A 13,053-nucleotide genomic window follows, 5' to 3' on the forward strand; every position below is an offset into this window, starting at 1 on the left:
TCTTTTATTGCTGAGTAATATTCCATTGTGTGTATATGCCACATTTTTTTTATCTGTTCACCTAATGATCTTTATAGGAAAATGGAAATTTGGGAAGAGAAACAGATACCTAGAGAAGGCCATATGAAGACAGAAAGAAGCAAGGACTGGAGTGATACACAGGCCGAGGTTGGAGAGATGTGCTGTAAACCAACAGCTGCTGAGGATTGTTAACAACCCAATCCTCATAAACCAGGAAGATGCAAGTGAGGATTCTTCCCTGGATCTTTCAAAGGGAGCATGACCTGGCTGTCATCCTGATTTGGGACTTCTAGCTTCCAGAACTATGTGAAGATAATTTCTGTTGTTTTAGGTCACACGGATACTATGATGGCAACCCTAGGAAATCAGTAGAGGCCAAACCTTGGGTCATCTGTGATGCTGCCTACAGTGTACCCCATGTTTCTCCCATCCTGTGAGTTGTTTCACCAATGGCTCAGTCTCAGTTGTAAATCTGCCTCCTAAAGTCCCTATTCTGGAGGAGAGAGACACCCAGCTGAAGGTGGACCAGCCAGCACCATGTTCCTTCCCGTCTCTGGACCAAAATGAGAAAGAGAAACTGTCTTACTTCCCTCTGCTCTCCATTTTATGCTCATTTTTCCTGGTTTAGTTAGACCCTTGGGGTTAACATGGATTTTAAAAATTCCTAGTCCCCACTGAATGCCCGACTTCTCTTGGCAATGTCTCTAGTAAGAGGTCATCTTGCCCCCTCCCCCAGTTCGACCCCTCTAGGATCTCAGGAATGTCTTATTGCCCCTTCCTTCTCCCTCTCGCCCTTCCATGAATATTCATCGACTACTAGCTCTGTGCAGGGAGCAAAAGACTGAGCCCCTGCCCATATATTTGATGCTGTAGATTTGATGCTGTAAAGCTCTTCCTTTGTCAGCTCCTGATCTGCTGCCAAGGCAAGCCAAGCCTGTTCTTGGTCTAGGCAGGAAGGGGAATTGTGGTGGTGAACTTGTCACTACTCCCCTTCAAGGTCAATCATGTCCTGCTCTCACATCTAGACCAGTGTAGGCATCAGGAAAGGAAAAACAGTTGAGATGGCATCTTACTCCTCTTTAATCAGTCTGGTTGCTATAAGTGGCCTCCAAACCCATTTTACAAGGCAATTGATGTCTAAAACACTCCAACCATGAGAGAATTGGCCACCTCTACGCTGTATTTATCTCCAAATCAAATTAAGTATCCGATGTGTGTTCAGAAGGGATTGCTTTTATTATATGGGACACACATTGTCACATGATGTTGAAGAGTGTTATCACACGTGTATTTGCCAAAATGCAATATATGTAATTATATATTTCATTGCATAAGAAATAAAATCTTTGGCAGGGTTACCCAATGCATTGAATAATCTGATGACATTTTATGGACATTTTGGAGCTAGCAGAAACTTTGTAATGATCTAGCTTTCTCATTTTTATGACAGAGGAAACAAAAGTAGAAAGAGCTAACTTACCCTGTCCCACAGAGAGCTAGAGACTGACAGGAGAATCACACTCATATCTCTGGCTTCTTCCCAGTGGCCTGCGGGGATGTATTCCATTTGTGGATGAGGATCCTGAAGCTTTTGAAAAGCGAAACCTTTGATGGACAGCCAAGGTCACGTGATTGGTGTTTCTATACAATATAGGAAGGGCACTTTACTTCTTCTTGGAGATAGACACCTTGACAGCTGGATAGAGGTAAGGACCATTTGACATGTGTTTCCTTTTGAGTTTAAAATTCTATGCTGGGGTTCAGCTTCTGTTAAGTAATTGCATAATAGACCATAATGGAGAGGGAACCAAGACTGGCTTTGGGGGTGGAGATCTTTTTCCTACTGCCAGTGGTGACCAAGATGGGCCATTCATTTGCTTTTTATGGGATGGGTCTGGGACAAAGTGAGGCTATGTCCTTCCTGTGCTCAGAAGAACCCTCAGAGTTAATGTGGTCTCTTAGTAAGAGGGACTAAAGCCAAATAGGAAACTGATTCAAGAAAACTCAGATCACCAGTCCCCAAATCTCTGCTTTGAGATACAAGGTGCTGCCTCACCCTGATCCCTTATTTGACTTCCTTGAGCTCTGACCCAGACTGCTGATCACACAGCAGTGCCAGCACAGCCCCTGGGAAGGCTGAAATGGGGTTGAGTTGTCATCACTGATGTTTGGGGAGCTCAGCTGTTCCTGAAGGCTGTATGGAGCCCATAGACAGTCCTGAGGAAGTCTGGCCTCTACCCTGGATAAGGTGGCAAGACAGGTTGTGGGTGAAGGGAGAAAGAGTTGGAGCTCATTCATTCACCTATTCCATTCATTCAACAAATATTTGCTGAATATTTGCCATATGCCCTTCGTGCTTTAGGGAGCTGTTAGATAATGCAGTAAACTAGGTCCTTGTCCTCCTGGAGCTCCCATTCCAATGGGGAGACAGAAAATAAGCAAGAAAATATTTTCATGTAGAATATATCATCAAAAACCAATACTGTGAAGACTAGCCAAGTGGAAGCATCAAGAGCAATGGGATGTGCAATTTTAGATAGGGTATTCAGACCCCTCTGAAGAGGGCACAATTGGGCGGAGAACTGAGTATAGTGAGAAAGCAAACCAGAGGTCTATGTGGAGAAATGGCATTCCAGACAGAATGAAATGAAGGTGCAAAGACCCTGAGAGGGAAGGATGCTTGCTACACCCACAGGGAGGGGTGGAGGGGAGGTGGGAGTGTCTGGAGAAGAGTGAGACTGGAGAGAGGAGGTGAGAGATGAGGGCGGGAGAGGAAGCACGGGACTAAGCCAGAAGGACTTGTAGATCATGGCAAAGGTTTTAAAATTTATTTTGAGCATCATGGGGAGCCATTGGAGGGTTTTGAGCAGATGGTCTTGGGGTTGCATGGAAAAGAGACCTTTGGGGGTCAGATGGGAAATGGAGAGTTGGTCAGGGAGGGTCCTGCAGGCAGCTCGTGGCTCTATTGGCTGGGTGAGCAGGGGTAGAGGTGAGGGATGTAGAGGATCTCATTTTGTGTGAAGGCATGAAAGCACTTTCCCCTCATCCTTCCAGCTTCCTTCCGATAGTTTTTTTTATTGATTTAAAATAAAATAAATGACAGCAGAATGCATTAAAATTCTTATTACACATATACCACAATTTTTCATACCTCTGTATATAAAGTATTTTGACACCACATTCGTGTCTTCATACACGTACTTTGTTTAATGATGTCTATCATATTCCACCATCCTTGCTAATCCCCTGCCTCCTCCCTTTCCTTCCCACCCCTCTGCCCTATCTAGAATTCATCTGTTCTTCCCATGCTGATATTTTTTGACACCCTCTTCTCCCCTGAAGCCTCCTGGACTGGGCAGGAGAGAATCAATGGCTTCCTGCTCCCTGTGTTCCCACTGTTCTTCCTCCTAGGGCAGGAGAAGAAAGAAGTACTGAGGAAGGGGTTAGGAAATCTTAACTCCAGGTCTAGGCCTTCCATAACTACCTGGTGTACTTGAGCACATTGCTTGTCGTTTCTGAGGTTTCATTTCGGCACTCTTAACATAGTGCCTATCTTCTCTTTGGTTTCTTGCCCCACAGGCTAGTTGTCAGATAATGTGAGCAAATGATTTTGCAAATAGCCAAGAGTTAAGCACACACAAAAAGGATCTCACTCTCTTTTTTTTTTTGTTGTTGTTGTTAATCATTATCCTACCTATTCAGAAGTAACCTATCATATGCTAAAGGGGTGGGGTGAAAAATACCATCTCAGTGAACTGGAAGAAAATTAACCAGAGCTAACCAGCTGCACAGTCTTTCAAGAACATGGTGGTGAGAGAAAATGTGTCCGTGTGAGCTTCTTTGTTTTGCTCTCTTAAGTTCTGGAGAATAGAGGACCCAACTCCCCAAACCTCCCAATCTCCAGGGATAGATGGGAAAAGTGGTGTACAGAACAATGGTCTGTATCAACCTCTGTCTTCCATCATCAGACTAAGATTGCTTTGCAATCTCTGAGCTCTACTATGTGAGGCAGGAAAGGGGCCTTGACTTGCTTAAAGAGTTTCAGCAAAGCTTGTGGAATAAAAGGATGTTAGGTTACCTCCTGTGTTGGAGTCCAGCATCTGTCTATAATTCTTCCCTCCTTCTTTGCCTTCTGTGGCTTCTCCACGGCTCTGGTATAGTTCCCCATCTCTTTGACTTTGAGCTCAATCATATGGATTGTTTTGATCAATCAGATGTGGGCAGAAGTGACATAGTGCAAATTCCAATCTGAGAATTTAAGAGGCATGGTGAATTTCTGTCAGTCTTCTTGGAGTTTCTGGTCTACATTATGAGAATAACATGGCCTAGCACAGAGTGAAGACACAGATCAGAAATATTCCAAAGCATGAGTACAGTTTAGTTTATGGAGTTCAGATCAAGTCTTGCAGAGAACCAGTTAAACTGCAGTTAACCTTTGAGTATGAAATGTATGCTTTTTGTTAATCCACCAAGATGTTGGGATTGTTTGTTACATGGCATTGTTATAGTAAAACCTGACTCATACACCTTGTGGGATGACAGAAAGACTGCTAACTATTTCAGCCTGTCCTCCAGTTATTTTGAATCCCTGGGGTTACTCTGTGCTCCCCAGGGAAGTGTTCAGTTTTGTATTTGATTCCTTCTATGGCTAAACCTTCTTTGTTTATGTCAATTGATCTTTACTAATAGAATAGTTTTAAAGAGCAAACTCCATGTCTATACCCAGGACATGGATTGTCCTCACTCAGTATTAGACCTATGTTGATCCCAAAGTGAAAGTATTGCCATTAAGATAACTAATAGAAACATTTGAAATGGAAGGCCAGAACTTGGGGTACATCAGGCCACAAGGCTTCAAATAGGAAATAGGTCAAGGTGTTATAATAGAGATAAGTCCTCAGAAAATCATCTGCAACTGCAATGTCATCTTCATGTTTGAAGAGTGACTCAGATCAAAGCTCTGAGACTTGGTGAATCAGGAAATAACTTTTCTCTTGGCAGCAATTGCCATCACTTGGGTTTATTAAATAAGATTTTAATCTCCAACCCCTGTGTCTCTAGCTAGGTGGAGAGATGAATGACCTTCAGGAGCTCTTCCAGCTTTTTGGAACCAGGAAAGCTTCCTACAGGACTGGAGGAGTAGGAGAGTGTAATGTGACAGACCCCGGGACCAGAGTCACCTTGGCGCCTTCTGACATGCAGCGTGTCTGAGTCATAAACTCTGGACTCATCTCAGGGCTGGGCAGGGTTTTCAAATCATTTGCCACTCCCTGTCCTAATGACTGGAACTTTGGAACACATCTGTTAGAAACAGGTGAGAGGAAATGCTCTTCTTGAGGCTACATATATCATCTATGGATAACTCTGTGCTGTGGTCAGAATATGTGGCCCTAAAATTCATATGTAAACATACTCATCTCCAGTGTGATAGTGTCTGGAGATAGTGCTTTTGGGAGATAATGAGGTTTAACTCTGGTCATGAGTTAGTGCTCTTATAAGAGGAGACACGAGAGCTTGCTTTTGTTCTGCTCTCTGCTATGTGAAGATATATCAAGAAGACAGCCATCTGCAAACCAGGCTGTGAGTCCTCACCAGATTCTGGATCTGCTGGGACCTTGATCTTGGACTTCAGAACTGTGAGAATATACATTCTATTGTTTATCTCACCCAGTCTAAGGTAATTTGTTATGGTAGCGAGGCTGAAGTCACTCTTATTATTAAGCAGTTTCCTCACACTCTTCTAGCTTTTCACATATTTTAAAGGTTTAGGACAGGTGTTGGCAAATTTTTACTCTAAAAGGTCTAATAATAAAGATTTTATACTGAGCCATCTGGTCTCTTGTGAAAGGAGTCATCGAGAAGATGTAAAGGAACAGTGTAACTGTGCTCCAATAAAGCTTTATTTATGGACACTGAGATCTCAATCTAATATGATTTTCACCTGTCATGAAACATAATTATTATCATCCTGATTTTTCCAACTATTTCAAGATGTAAAAGCCATTCTTAGCTTGTGGGCTATATAAGAACAGGTGGGGCTGACAGGCTCACAGAATCTAGTTCTCCAGCCCTGAGGAAAGCTTCTCCTTATCCTTCCAGACAATCTGTCCATTATGAGTCACTTCTCTGTCACAATGGACAGTCACCAAATAAATACTGAGAATTATTATGGACCAGGGAGAGCGTTTGTATCATGGGATGGAGATAGGGATCTAAAAATGACTAAGGAGCCTGGAGCTAATTTCACAGAGGTGGAGCTATTTCAAGGGTCCCTCTCTCTATCACAAATCCCCAGTGGCCCTTAGGGTCAGAGAGATGTCTACTTCCATCTAAACATTTCTTGAGTCCATTTATTTTACTCATGCTCAGTGCACAGTGAAATAGAAGACCAAGTTTAGCACATTTTGATTACTTGCCGACCTTTGGCACTCACGGGTCTATTTTAAGTTGTCTGACCTTCTGTTCTTTTGAAGGAGACATGGAGGTAGACAAAATTCTTTTACCAAGATAAGCTAACTGTTCATTCAAAACTCACAAGTTTCTCTTCATTTACAACATGGTGTGCTCCCAAAGCACTCCAAAAGCGATTGCATACCTACCCATCGACACTGCTGGCAATGTGCGGTGTGTATGGTTTGCTTTCCCCATTTGCGTGACATGGAGACCATCTAAAGCAGTCCTGAGGGAACTTCCATTGCCCACTTTGGGGAAATAAATGAACTGAAACTCAACACCACTGCGGGAGTAGGGATACCACTATGATGAAGTCTTAAACTGCAGTTTAGTGGAAATCTAAGATTGCATGTGACAATAAAGGACTGACAAAGCCACATGGCAACATTCACTCTGTCTTTTAAGCTCTAACCAGATGTTCTGGAGTCCAGAGACTCCTGATTCTGGACTCTCTCTGGAAAGAGTCAATCCAAGGCTTCCTACTGACTTCTTTCCCCTATGAGTCCCCATCCGGTTTCTAAACCCTGTTTTCAAGGTTTCTAGAGAAAGTTCCTGGGTTCCTACATGGAGTTGGAGAGTTTTGCAGACAGAAAGCTTTTTCCTGCAGGCTCCCTTCCTTTCCCAAAGAGCCCTCATCCTGGAAAGGGCTGCCTGTCCCAAATTGAGTGGGTCCCTGCTCTTTGTTAGTGAAGAGCTGGTATACTGTCACTCCAGGACCCACATGGCTCAATTCCAGTAAAAATCATAAAATTCAGAGGATTATTAAATTCAACAAAAAATTTCTGGAATGAATCATTTGCTCACTCATCCTTTCATCCATTGAAGATTATTGAGTGCCAACTGTTTCCCAGGATTCAAAAGGGACATGCAGGTAAAAAGGCCTGGCCCTGGCCTCTGGAGCCTTGCCTGCACTGTAAGATGATAATTGCACTGGAATGTTCCGAGTGTCCTTTTAGAGGCATGGATCATTTCCATGGGGCAACAGAGGCGATGCTTTCCTGCTCTCTGAGGGACACCATTGTAGGTACCCTGGGCACTTGGACCTGTTAGGGGTGATAAGAATGGAGCTCACTCTCTCTAGCTCATAGCCACACTTTGCAACTGTCTCCCAAACAAGCACACACCTGGTTCCTAATGTGGAGAGTTCAGTGCAAGGCCCTCCCAGCACTGGGAACAGAACTCCTAATATTTACAGTGCTAACTGCAAAGGAGGCCAGACATCAGCAGAACCAATAATAATAACAGCAACAATAATAAGAGCTAATGCTTATGGGTGGCTTACCGTGTGCCCAGCACAGTGCTAAGTACTTTGAATGTGTTTTCCATTTGAACCTTCACAGCAACCATTTGTGGTACATATAGTTACTGTGCAGAAGAGGGTAAAAAATGCCAAAAAGTTAAGTATCTTGCCAAAGATCTACAAAATGATGCAGCTTGAATTGGAACCCAGATAGTGAGAGTTCAATGCATCCTGTTGAATCATCTCTATGGAAATTGAGATAGTAAACTATGTGTTACACTTCTCTTCTGGATTGGGGCTTTTCCTTCCAAAGTCACACTTAACCCGAGTGGCATCCCGGGAGGTGAGCATCTCATCATTTCCATTTTCAGATGAGATTCCTGCAAGGAAATGACTTGTCCAGGACCAAGCATAGTCTTGAGCACACTTCACATCTTGTCTGTCTGTAGCCCCAAACCGGAGATACAAGAGAAGGAGACTCTGGACTACCCTCAGAACACTTCCAGTCTGGGCAGAAGACAGGCTTAACCTACCTGTCATTCATTTACAACCCTTAGGATCCCTTGCTAATGATGCTAATTTCCATGACCTCACTCTGTGCAGAGACTGGAAAATGTAAGTTGTCCCCTGATGGATGGACACTGGGGTTCAAAAAGAAGGAGGTGAAATAAAAGGAGGCTGTCCTCTTGCTAATTAAAATGTGGCTTCCAGATCAATAGTACTGGGGTCACTTAGGTGCTTGAGCTACTATAGGGTGATGGGTATTTCCAGGACATGGTGCTCTTCCTTGGGTGACACTGACCACCCAGAGCTGAATGTCTTTCTTAGCCATATATATCTCTGAGCATACAGCTGACAGACTGAGAGAGACCTGGGTTCTAATCAGTACTTTCTCTCATTTGCTGCATGACTTGGGGAAAGTTCTAACCCCTCTCTGGGCCATTTTCCATCTGTAAAATGCCCAGATCAGTCATTTTCAATCCTGACTGACCATTAGTCTAGGGAACTTTTAAATAATTATGATGCCTAGGACCTACAGCCAAAAATTCAGATTTAATTAATAAGTGATGAGGCCCAGGTATTGATACTTTTAAAATGCCCCACATCATTATAGAAGATCCCCAGTTTATGATGGTTCAACTTATGATAGTTTTGACTTTATGATGGCCCCAAAGCAATATGCATTCAGAATTTTGAATTTTGACCTTTTTCCAGGCTAATGATATATGGTATAATGCTCTCTTAAGATGCTGGCACCTTCAATGAACTCCCAGTCAACCCCATGATCACAAGGGGAAGCCACCAATATCCTATAGTGCACTGTGTTGCTTAGCTAGGATGTTTGGCATCCTACTTGTACTAAATGTCTTTTTGATTTACAGTATTTTCAAACTGCAATGGATTCATCTGGACATAGCCTGATCATAAGTAGAGGAGCATCGGGATCTTGCACAGCTGGTGTTGAGAAGCTGGAACCAGATCATTGGTTTTCAGGCTTCTGGAGGCAACAGCATGACCTTGACCTGGGGGCTCCTGAAGGATTCAGATGCTCAGACCCACTCAGACCTTCTGAGTTAGAATTTCCCAGTGTGTGGTGGAGCATGAGTGCATTTAAAAAGCTCTGGGAATGCTGCGGACACATCTAAGCTTGAGAACTCCTGGAATCTATGGCGTCTGAGGTCTCTTTCAGCTCTGACTCTGAGGTCCTTCCAGGCAATGATTTTATTCTTTTTTTTTTTCCCCATGCCAGAGCCGCCCGTTGGTGGTAAGCAGAGACGTCACCAGCTTGCAAGCTAAGCTTCAGTGTCCCCTGAGAATGCAGCCAGCTGGCAGCAGTGCAGAAAAGTGGTAAACACATTGAGCTTTCTTTATCAGCTGTGCCACGTACATGATGTGACAGCGGACTGGCTCTCAGGGTCAAGGCCAGCAGGGCCACTGAGGCTTTGTGTTAGCAGTTTGCCACTGCTGCTCAATTTTCTCTGCTCTATGCTTTGGCTCAAAGGTGGGTACTAGCCATAGGCTGCTACTGCCTGGACCCCAGCCCCAACCCCAACCCCACTGGAACAGGAAAGAGATCAGCTTTGGAGACTTAGACTCTCTCGGGTAGCCCCTTATGGTGGGATGGGTGAATGCCTTGATTCCAGAAGAATCCAGGGCTAGAAAAAGGAACTGAGAGGAAGTATTGAAGCAGGCTTCCGGGCAGAGCTGTGACCCTACCCTGACTCAGAGAAGCCATCCTGTTGTTGCCTTTCTTCCACACACATGTGGTGGTTTAATGCAGTGGAATTTATTGTGGATAATGGAGTTTCAAGCTCCTATGGCTAATGGATGATTTCAAATGTGGAGAAAGATTTATTAAATAAGTCAAGCATACGCCTCTGCGAGAAGATGACTGTGAGTGAAAACAATTACATAGTTAAACAAGGAGGAAAGAATTTAAATGCATATTCAAAGTTTTCTATCAGTTTAAATGTCTGATTTAATAAAAAAGTTTGGGAGAATAATTTCAACAAATTAGTCATCAAGATTTAAAATTTTTTTTTTTTGATTCAACAAGAAACCAACAACTCTGGTTGACATTTAAAGACATTACTGATTGGTGTTTGGAGAAGAAAACAAAAAAGCCCAGGAAATAAGTTCGGCAGCCTCTTGCAGTTCCTAGGTTCTGGTTTCCTAAGCACTCAGTGGACCTCTCCCTGTAGTGGAAGGCAGAGTCTGAGAAGCAGCAGGAACTAGTGTTCAGAGAGGAAAATCAGGGATGGGTTCCTGATGGTAGCAATGGTCCAGAACCTTCCAGAAACCTTGGCCAATTTTGTTGTGTATATGGAGAAGCTGAGGCCCAGAGGAGGAAAGGGACTTCTCCAAGGTCGAATGGGTGATACATTCCTCCATTGCTCTTTCTGTGAAATGGGAGTAATAACATTGGTTTCAGCAATATCCAGGAGGAAGGTATGCATGGTTAGTCCCTGGAAGTGATGGGTGTGGGAGGGATTGGTGGTGAGCTTCCATGGTAGGTTCACTTTGTGAGGGGCCTACCCACCTTGGCCACCTCACCAGTTGTGCTACCAGAATCAGGGCTGGTTGAGGATGCCCTGTCCCCTCACTGAGCTGAGGACAAACACAGGCACGAGAGCCCCTGACATTTTCCTTGAGACGGTGACAGCTGGTGAAACTTTTGACTAAAGGAATAAAGAGCAAGTGGCAAAAAAAAAAAAAAAAAAAAAAAAAAAAAAAAAAAAAAAAAAANATTTTTTTTTTTTTTTAATTTCCCCGATTGAAATTAGTAATGAAATTTGGTAATGAAATTCTAAATCTGCAAAACCCAGTATACTCAGCTCAAAAGGCACGGTTTTTTGGGGCACGCGTGGGAGGAGAGACCTCGTCTCCCACTCCTGGGTCTCACCTCAGTCAGGGCCAATAATGAGGAACGTTACAAAGTCTGTGATTTTGTTTTCCATTTCTCCCAACCTTTCTTTCTGTTCCTGATATGCAGGTCCTTACTTTGTCTCCGGAAAGGATTTTTTTTTTTTTTTAATTTCCCCGATTGAAATTAGTAATGAAATTTGGTAATGAAATTCTAAATCTGCAAAACCCAGTATACTCAGCTCAAAAGGCACGGTTTTTTGGGCTAGGGTTATAGCTCAGTGGTAAAGTGCTTGCCTAGCGTGAGTGAGGCACTGGATTTGATTCTCAGTGCCACATGAAAACAAATAAATAAAATAAAGGTTAAATTCTTAAAAAAAAAGGGAGGGGAGTGTGCGTTTTTGATTTTGGCATTTGATTGCTGAAGTCTGATCCTATTGTAAGAGAAATGGGACTTCACTATTTATTTATTTATTTTTATTAGAGCATTATAATTATACATAGTAGTTGGGTTCATTTTGACAAAATCAGACATGCATGGAATTTGATTGACTCCATTCCAATCCCTTTCTCCCCCTTCCCTACCCTCTTTCCTCTTCCTATTCTCCTGATCCTTCTGCTCATTTATATATTTATTTTTGATCAGTGTTTTCTACTTATAAATAGAGGTGGAACTCCCTGTGGTATATCTATGTATGCACATGGTGTGATTTTGTTGAATTCATTCTGCGTTTCCTCCCCTGTCCGGTCTCCCCTCCTCTCTCCTCCATCTCCTTCTTCTACTCCACGGATTTCCCTGTATCTATATGATACCTCATCTCACCCTCTTCTTTCCCTGCTTATTTTTCTCTAATTTCCACTTATGAGAGAAAGCATTTGGCCCTTGATTTTCTGAGTCCAGCTTAGAGAAATGGGATGTTAAGAGACAGGTATTTAAGCTCTATTCTGCTTAGCTATGTTGTAATCTTTCCTGTCCTAAAGCGTTACACATTTCTCCCGCTGACATTTCTTATTAAGCTTGTCTGAATTATTTTCCAAGGTTCTGTTTCTCTTTTGTTAAAAGGTTATAAAGATCCATATCATAATTAGTTATGGCTGTGGTCCATGAAAGCTATTAATTTTGTGTGTTGATTTTTATATGTGGTCCCCTTGATGAACTCCTATTTGATTATAATAACCTTTTGGTTCCTGTGGATTTTTTTAGGTAGATGGTTATATCGACTGCAAATATTTACAGCTTTGTCTTTTTCTATTCAGTGTTGAAGTTCTGATTTCCTTGTCTGTCTCCCTGGGCAAGCCTTCAGTACAATATTAAAAAGGAATAGTGATTATGAATACTTTTGCTTTGATTTCTATTTTAATGAGCATTAACTATGAAATATGCTGTGGGTCTATGATAGAAAAACATTATCAAATCAAGTTTGTCTGTTTGTTTTGATCAGAGATGGGAATTAGATTTTTGTCAAATTTCAGCATCCAGTTCAGGTCATTTGTTGAGATGATTTTATCTTAGTGAGAGACATGGCTTGTTTCCTAATTTTGAAACAAATCTTACATTCTGCTCCCAATACACTGCTATTTTTGATTTTCTATACTTTGTGTAGAATTTTTGTACACATACTCACAAATAATATTGGGTTATTGTTTTATTGTTTGTTTGCAGTACTGGGAATTAAATCCAGGGGTGTATCCCTAGCCCTTTATATTTTTATTTTAAGACAGAGTCTCCTAAGTTGCCAAGGCTGGACTTGAACTTGAGATCCTCCTGCCTCAGCCTCCTGAGTTGCTGGGATTAAAGGCACAAAAGATCATGCCTGGTGTGACTTATGTTATTTTTTTCTCTTTCATCTGTGCTTCTCTTGTCTAGTTTTGGTATAAGGTCATGCTGGCCACACAAGATGACAAGGTAGTTTTCAGATTCTTCTAGGCCCTGGGACAGTATACTGCATGGAATTATGGATTTCTTGAGTATTTGG

General features: G+C 42.5%; 1 long non-coding RNA gene across 2 annotated transcripts; it reads left to right on the forward strand.

Moving 5' to 3' along the window:
- On the forward strand, window positions 1-5,843 carry LOC125612951. 2 transcript variants are annotated; one of them, XR_007343433.1, is made up of 4 exons: window positions 1-245; window positions 353-454; window positions 1,566-1,727; window positions 5,083-5,843. It is a non-coding gene; the product is annotated as an uncharacterized LOC125612951 (long non-coding RNA). The 2 variants fall into 2 exon arrangements; XR_007343432.1 differs by having other exon boundaries at window positions 1-454.
- The last annotated feature ends 7,210 nt before the right edge of the window (window positions 5,844-13,053 follow it).

This window comes from Marmota marmota, unplaced genomic scaffold (assembly GCF_001458135.2).
Source record: "Marmota marmota marmota unplaced genomic scaffold, marMar, whole genome shotgun sequence".
NCBI lineage: Eukaryota > Metazoa > Chordata > Mammalia > Rodentia > Sciuridae > Marmota > Marmota marmota.